This window comes from Natrix helvetica (genome assembly GCF_964273705.1).
Source record: "Natrix helvetica genome assembly, chromosome: 1".
Classification (NCBI taxonomy): Eukaryota; Metazoa; Chordata; class Lepidosauria; order Squamata; family Natricidae; genus Natrix; species Natrix helvetica.
In genome coordinates, this window is record NC_138548.1 from 235,052,347 (window position 1) to 235,060,917 (window position 8,571).

Consider the following 8,571-nt stretch of genomic DNA (forward strand, 5'->3'; position numbering starts at 1 on the left):
ACAACAACAACAGAAGCTTTGGTCACACGATATAAAAAAGATGTTGAGATGCTGAAAGAGTGCAGAGAGAAAGCAACAAAGATCATTAAGGGGCTGGAGGCTAAAACATATGATGAACAGTTGCAAACTGGGTATGTCTAGTCTTAACAAAGAGAAAGACTACAGTTTTCCAGTATTTGAGGGGCTGTCATAGAGAAGAGGGAGTCAACCTATACTCCAAAGCAACTTATGAAGGAGAGGTCCAATTTAGAACTAAGGAGACATTTCCTGGTGGTGAGAACAATTGATCAGTGGAATGGCTTGCCTCCAGAAGTTGTGGATGCTCCCATCACTGGAGGCTTTTAGGAAGAGACTGGACAACCATTTGCCCAGAATAGTCAACACTAGACTAGAAAATCTCCAAGGTTCTTTTCAACTCTTCTAATCTATTAAAATTGTCCTAATACAAATTCCCTTTGAAAGGCTCACACCCAGAATTATGCAATGCAGTAATTATTATAATTGATAATAACCTACTGGTTTTTATGTTAAGCAGAGAAAAGTATATCTCTCAGTAGTGGGGTTCAATTTTTTTTACTACCAGTTCTGTGGATGTGGCATGGCTTGGTGGGCGTGGCAGGGGAAGGATACTGTAAAATATCCGTTCCCACCACCCCCGGGGGCAGGATACTGTAAAATCCCCATTTCCTCTCCACTCCAGGGGAAGGTTACTGCAAAATCCCCATTCTTTCCCGACCAGCTGGGACATAGGAGGCAGAGAATAGATGGGGGTGGGGCCAGTCAGAGGTGGTATTTACCGGTTCTCCGGACTACTCAAAATTTCTGCTACCGGTTATCTAGAACTGGTCACAACCTGCTGAATACCACCACTGGTCTCTTTGCTCGACATATATTTTCTTCTTCAGCCACTCCATATTTCTTGTGTACTTAACTGCCTGTTCAACTATTTTCAGTCCCTTTCTCCATTTCTTTCATGGAATGTTTAATTTAAATGTGTGAATCAATGTCAGAGCAGATAGTTCTTCACCTTAATCTTACTTGTATCCTTTAGACTTTGATCTGATCTGATCTGATACCTCATCATATGTCCCCTAAAGGAAACACTTAACTCGCAAAAGCAGGAAGTACCAAATAGGTGGCAAAAGGCTTACATTGTAGATGCAAGAGATCTCATGAAGTATCTCCTGCTGATAACCTAGCACAGGATCAAACAATCTGTTGTTTTCCAGTTGTGTTGTACTGTAACTTCCACAATCTCTTGCCGTTGCCTACCATGCCTGGGACAGATGAAAGGGGAAATCCAAAAAATATGGAAAAATATGAATTTGCTTAGCTTCGAATATATGAGAACTGTTGTCAGGGGTGGAAACATGCTACTGCAGATTATTTGGTTGTAAACCATTGTGCATTTATATCCAATTCCCAGAAAGCATAGCCAATGGCCCCAACCGCATTGTAAAAATTGTTGGCACCATCCTTTTCAGCCAGAGTTCACAAGAGAGGGTATTAATGCTGAAAAGGGTTGAAATAATGGGAATGTTTTTGAGTGAGGTCCTTCCAGTTTGTCTTAACTCTCTGCTGTTTACTAAGTCATTAATACAGTGAATGTTTTCCTCTTACGGTATGGATCAGCAAGAGGAAGAGGGACTTGGGCAGTGGAAGGAAGGAAGAGAACAGCAGTGAGACCAATGTTCAGGGTAAAGCAGGGGTGAAATCCAGCAGGTTCTGGAGAACCGGTAGCAGAAATTTTGAATAGTTCAGAGAACCGGCAAATGCCACCTCTGGCTGGCCCCAGAGTGGGGTGGGAATGGAGATCTTGCAGTATCCTTCCCCTGCCACGCCCACCAAGCCACCCTCAGAACCGGTAGTAAAAAAATTTGAATTTCACCACTGGGGTAAAGCCTAAATCTCTCACTGGGTTCAATGGAAAGAGCCCACCTCAATCTCTCTTAAGTTGCTGAATTTCACACAGTTATTTGTATGAATGTTGAAACCAGTCCAACAGGCAGTAAACACCTCAACAGTCTCACTTGTGTAAATCATAAGCCCAGAATGGTATACAGCTCAACAGATTCTGCTCTGAACAAGATTCCAATTATCTGTTTATGTCTTTTTTTCTGTTCTACTAAACAACTTATAAAATCCCATTTATTCCCATCTCTATCTCCAGGTGTTGCTGTAAGTGTATTTTTCCTTGATTAAGAGGCAGACGGCAGCTGGATTCATCGATTCATCCAAACTATGAATCAATTTGTTCAGTTTTGTTTTAGGGTGAAGCATAAACCTAGCTACTGGAAATAATATGCTTAATTGTCCTACATTGTCAAATAACTGCTTTTTGAGACAAATCACCATCACCATCAATAGCCTTAAATTCTGGCAGTGTATAGACGTGATAAATGAACAAAAAAGTACTAGGCTTTACTAAATAGTGATGAAGATATCAAACCTTGAATTCTAATTGTGTATCTGTACCACTGCTTTTATATTGTATATATACACACGTACAGAAGCATGCATGATGACGGTATTGTTTATTTGGCTAAGGCTAAATGCATAACAAAATTAATACCCTCTACAAGGAACATTCCAAAGGCAGCAGCTGTCTATGCCGTGGCACAACATAACTCCACCAAGGAGATATCCATTTCAAGAAACTTAATGCTGCCAGGCCACATATGTTTGCACACGCTGGGTATGTAGTTGAAGAAATGTTTTAGCATTTGAGGGGAAACCCAATTATCACATGATTTTTCATGAAGTGATACACATAACAAACTCAGAGGTGAACTCTTCCTTTATTAATACATAGCAGTATTTTTCAATCTTGGCAACTTCCATATTGGCAATTCCCCAATCAGCATGCCATACACTGTGGGATTCTGGGAGTTGAAGTCCACACATCTTAAAATTTCTGAATTTGAAAAACACCAATATATCAGCACAGGAAAAATAATAATTACATTGAGCTTGAAATATAAAGCACTGATACTGATACTCATTATAGAACCTGGCCCCATATAATCAAAGATAACAGAGCAGAGAAACATTCATCTTCTATTTGGCTACCTACTTTTCACAGATATAGTCTTCTTATTGTGGCCTCCGGATGAATTGCAGCTTTAAGAATTCTCTTTTGGCATGCCAACAATATACTTTTACTCCTGGAAAATAGTTCCCTAATGATCAGGTTACATGGATCCAACTCTACTTTAAAACTCTGACCATGAAAAACAAATGGCAGATAAAGAATTAAAACAACTGGATATCAAGTAAACATTTATTATATTTCACCAGCACTATACAAATAATATTCGTGGAGAGAAAATAGAGTTTAATGAACTGCTATTGTCACTATAAAGAAAAAACTCAAAGGACAATAGGTTTATAGAAGTAAACACAAAATAAAGATTGGATTAGACCAAAAACAGAACAGTAGCTACCATCAGTACAAAAAGAGGATAGAGGTACTGGTGTCAATCTCACGGCCTGCAGGCCAGATGCGTCACGTGCTGGCCCCACCTCCGCCTGTATTTAAGTAGGTAAATAGGAAAATATCAGCATTTACCACAACTTTCAGCAAGAAAGATCCCCAACAACTGAAAACTCACCCGCACAAAAATTGGAAATATATTTTCAATGAACATGATTATTTTAACATCTAAGGGGGTTTATCAACTCCCTATTGTGGTTAACCACAGTTTCTTAATCCACTATCTCAGATAATGATCTACCTAGAATGAGGAAACATAGCAACAGAACATTAATCTTTTTTTAATCACTTTTAACGCTAGAAGAGCCTGCAGACTCAAAATAATTATGTGCATCTTTTCAATGAGTCATATACTTTCAGTGACTGGCATTTTTATGCAGATTCTTGACCATTTCCCTGGACGCTTGGTAAAATGGAGCTTTGTCTTTCCAAATCTTTGCAATGTTTGTTGTTCATAGAATAAGAACACTAGCATAGAAGATATCCAACAATCAGTGGTGACCTATAAACAGTTGATTCCAAACATTACATATATTTATGGCTGCAGAAGAAGACAGATCAGTAGCATGGGAAAGTTTAATCCTTCACAAGAATTCCAAGGTAGGTTAGACTGTTACTGAATCAGTTGAATAAATACAACTTTCTACCAACAAAGTACACAACCACGGGAGTTTCATTTTGTACACTCTGAAATGTGACTGCTCATACAACTGATAAGAGGACATCCAGTCTATTATAGGCCGCAAAAATTGCTAAGAGGCCATCTGACTTTCCATTGTGGCTTTCCCCAGTGATCCATGGTCCTTTTGTGTTAAATCAATTATACAATGGATATTTGAGAATAACAACAACATTGGAGCTCGTCATACACCTTCAAGGAGAAAACACGTGATTTCTGAAAGATTTGCTAATTCCTTCAAGGCCATGTATGGGAACTGTAAAAAGACACACTAATGGCCGGAGCAAGAAAAAAAGAAGAAGAGATAATTTAAAGCAAGGGAGCTCTGAGAAACCCCTCAGAGAGCTGCTTTTAAAAACTGTTGCATTGATAGTTACATTTCTTGTTGACTGGATTTTCAGTAGTTTCACTAAATGTAAGCCTACAGGCAGACGTGTACCGCAGAAGTAGCTCAAATATGAGGCCACATTTCACCCAACACATGTTGTTCTTTTTTAAATAAAGTAATGGACACATAATTTAACAAAAAAAAAAAAAACCCCACACCCCACAACAACCCAAACACCCATTTCATCTTGTGTTTTGATTTCCCTCACAGGCATAGGACTTAGTGTCATTGTTGCTTAAATGCAGAGCTATCATTCATGGGTAAATATGGTTTGCTTGATTGTACATAGAGAGATGCGGACTCTAGAAAATGCAATGCCATTAACATGACATCAGGTGTCGCAAAATTTGGTGCAGAGTGTACTGTACACACAAAAAGCCAATGGCTAATCTTCTCTTAATTGAAGCGCATCAGTTTTTTTAAAAAGAAAATAGAGAGGAAAAGATGGGATATATACTACCTTTGCATGTGCTGGGAATGAATGCAGCCTGTTTTTACAAAAGACCCTTTACAGAATATTTGAGTTCAGAATGTCAAGAAAATAAGCCTCCTTCCTTAATAAGCTTTTCGGAAGACATTATCTACTCCTACTATTTATAAAAAGTCCAAATCTTTCTAGCAAACAGGCAAAGTTTCTTCCCTATGAGCAGAACAGAAATCTGATCAACACCTGTTGTTTTTCTCCCACAAGATACTTCACAAAATAGGCTATTTCACTTTAAGCAGCTTTTATTTTAATAATTGGGATGATGTTTCACCTTAGATCACTCTCCCAATATTAATTTCACCAAAATGTACCAAACATCTGGCTATTCTCCACACCCCTTTTATGAACCCTCTTAGAACAGCAAAATCAACATCTGTGGTTTATAAGGAAGAGGATGAAAGCATTTTCACACGTGGTTGCATTTGTAAATTGCTGGCTCTTAACCCTTTTCCTTCCAGGAATTGTCAGTTCGCTTCTGTCAACTCGGGGAAGGTAAAGGGTATGTTTCCAGTATCCAGACATTTGTTTAATCAACTTTTTTTTTGGGGGGGGGGGGGGGTTGGCAGTTGGTATATATTTCCTTTCCTAAAAGTCTTATCTATAACATCTAGTAGTTCTGAATCAATAAGTTGCCATTGTCTTCGGAACGTGCTTGGCATCCCCCTTTACCCATCAAACCATGTCAGCAAACAGCCATCTTTCAATTTGCATAGTCTTGCTCCTGTGCTGTTAACTATAACTAGGTGCAAAAAAAAAAAAAATGAAGGTGATTTTTTTTACTTTACCTGTCTCTATGCTCTGTGTTGCTTTTATGGGCCAGGTATATTAGTATAGCATTCATAAAAAAATAACTTGTCACCTGGTCACTTTTTTAAAAACTAAGCTGCATTTAAAGACCAAGCAAGGATTCATACCTGAATTAAATTGCAGTATTATATAGAAACAATACTAAAGTGTTAAGGGGAAAAATGTATTTAGAAAAAATATGCATACTGGAAAAAGTAGCCACGAAAATGTGTGCTTTCTTTCAATGGAAATTGATGAGTGAACCTGGAACTGAGGATTGGAAAATTGATGTGGTTATCCATCCCTTATTCAAACAACTGAATTTAATTCCCAAGAGACTCAGAATTGCAATTACAACCAGTCCAGTTGTACTGTTCTTATATGAAAATTCACCCATGTTGATTTTTAAGTGCAATTAACTCTACCGTCAAGACTATGCATACCAGAGGTGGTATTCAGAAAGTTCTGACCAGTTCTGGAGAACCGGTAGTGGAAATTTTGAGTAGTTTGGAGAACGGGTAAATACCACCTCTGACCGGCCCTGCCCCCATCTATTCTCTGCCTCCCGAGTCAAAGCTGATTGGGAGGAAATGGAGATTTTGCAGTAACCTTCCCCTGCAGTGAGGAGAGAATGGGGATTTTGCAATATCCTTCCCCTGCAGTGAGGAGAGAATGGGGATTTTGCAGTAACCTTCCCCTGCAGTGAGGAGAGAATGGGGATTTTGCAGTATCCTTCTCCTGCAGTGAGGAGGGAATGGGGATTTTGCAGTAACCTTCCCCTGCAGTGAGGAGAGAATGGGGATTTTGCAGTATCCTTCTCCTGCAGTGAGGAGGGGAATGGGGATTTTGCAATAACCTTCCCCTGCAGTGAGGAGGGAATGGGGATTTTGCAGTAACCTTCCCCTGCAGTGAGGAGAGAATGGGGATTTTGCAATATCCTTCCCCTGCAGTGAGGAGGGAATGGGGATTTTGCAGTAATCTTCCCCTGCAGTGAGGAGAGAATGGGGATTTTGCAGTATCCTTCCCCTGCAGTGAGGAGAGAATGGGGATTTTGCAATATCCTTCCCCTGCAGTGAGGAGGGAATGGGGATTTTGCAGTAATCTTCCCCTGCAGTGAGGAGAGAATGGGGATTTTGCAGTATCCTTCCCCTGCAGTGAGGAGGGAATGGGGATTTTGCAATAACCTTCCCCTGCAGTGAGGAGGGAATGGGGATTTTGCAGTAACCTTCCCCTGCAGTGAGGAGAGAATGGGGATTTTGCAGTATCCTTCCCCTGCAGTGAGGAGGGAATGGGGATTTTGCAATAACCTTCCCCTGCAGTGAGGAGGGAATGGGGATTTTGCAGTAACCTTCCCCTGCAGTGAGGAGGGAATGGGGATTTTGCAGTAATCTTCCCCTGCAGTGAGGAGAGAATGGGGATTTTGCAGTATCCTTCTCCTGCAGTGAGGAGAGAATGGGGATTTTGCAGTAACCGTCCCCTGCAGTGAGGGGAGAATGGGGATTTTGCAGTATCCTTCCCCTGCCATGCCCACCACACCCACCAAGCCACACACACAGAACTGGTAGTAAAAAAAATTGAATCCCACCACTGGTGCATACTGCTGGGTCTCTGCCCTGATACCTGTTCAAGGCAAATATGTATATGAGAACATCTCTCAGCAAGCTGAGTGATGCATGGGCAGATGTCAAGTAGATAGATGGTATACACAGCAGCTGGGCTAAGTATCTGGACAATAGCTGCAAAGAACTAGAGTATCCACATCTATCCCAAAGGAATAATACATAATTTCTTTCTCTAGACACATTAATCATGATTTCTATTGTTGTCGTTAAGATAGGAAGAGAGAAAGGTAAGACACCTTCTGTTCAACCAGGTCTCACTCCAACCTTAAATTGCTTAACTTCTGTGTATAATGCTAAGGCAGATTAAGAAATTCCTTTCAAAATTTTATCTCTTTTTCTGTTTTGGCCACAGGGTGACGGGCTATCATTCTGTTCACACTATGCTTACTATTATATGTGGTGGTGGGGATTGAGAACATGTGGCTTCATTGATAATATTTGTACTTCTGGGGTGTCCACTAGAGACCAATGTGTTGGATTCCAATGAAGCTTCAGGTAAGGTAAAGTGTCCCCCGCACTTGCATGCTAGTCGTTTCCGGCTCTAGGGGGTGGTGCTCATCTCTATTTCAAAGCCGAAGAGCCAGCACTGTCCAAAGACGTCTCTGTGGTGATGTGGCTGGCATGACTAAACGCCAAAGGCGCATGGAATGCTGTTACCTTCCCACCAAAGTGGTCCCTAATTTTCTACTTGCATTTTTACGTGCTTTCGAACTGCTAGGTTGGCAGAAGCTGGGACAAGTAATGGGAGCTCACTCTGTTACGTGGCACTAGGGATTTGAACCGCTTAACTGCTGACCTTCTGATTGACAAGCTCAGCGTCTTAGCCATTGAGCCACCACGTCCCCAATGAAGCTTCAACATGGGCCCAAATGCTGAATTTCTTGGGGAGGGAGAGATCATGGACTATCTTGGAAGAAGACATGGCTGCTTCTAATCTTGAATGCAACTGTTCCACTATGTATTAGTATTCCTAGTTTGTCAACTATTACAATAAGTTTTTCTGAAAAGCCAGCTAAGTTTTCTTTCCAAATAGTTTATCTTTAAATTTGGAAACATCTCTTATTGTCGTTAGCAGTAAGTAACAGCTACAGATTGGATAGGGAAAAAAAGCTTTGG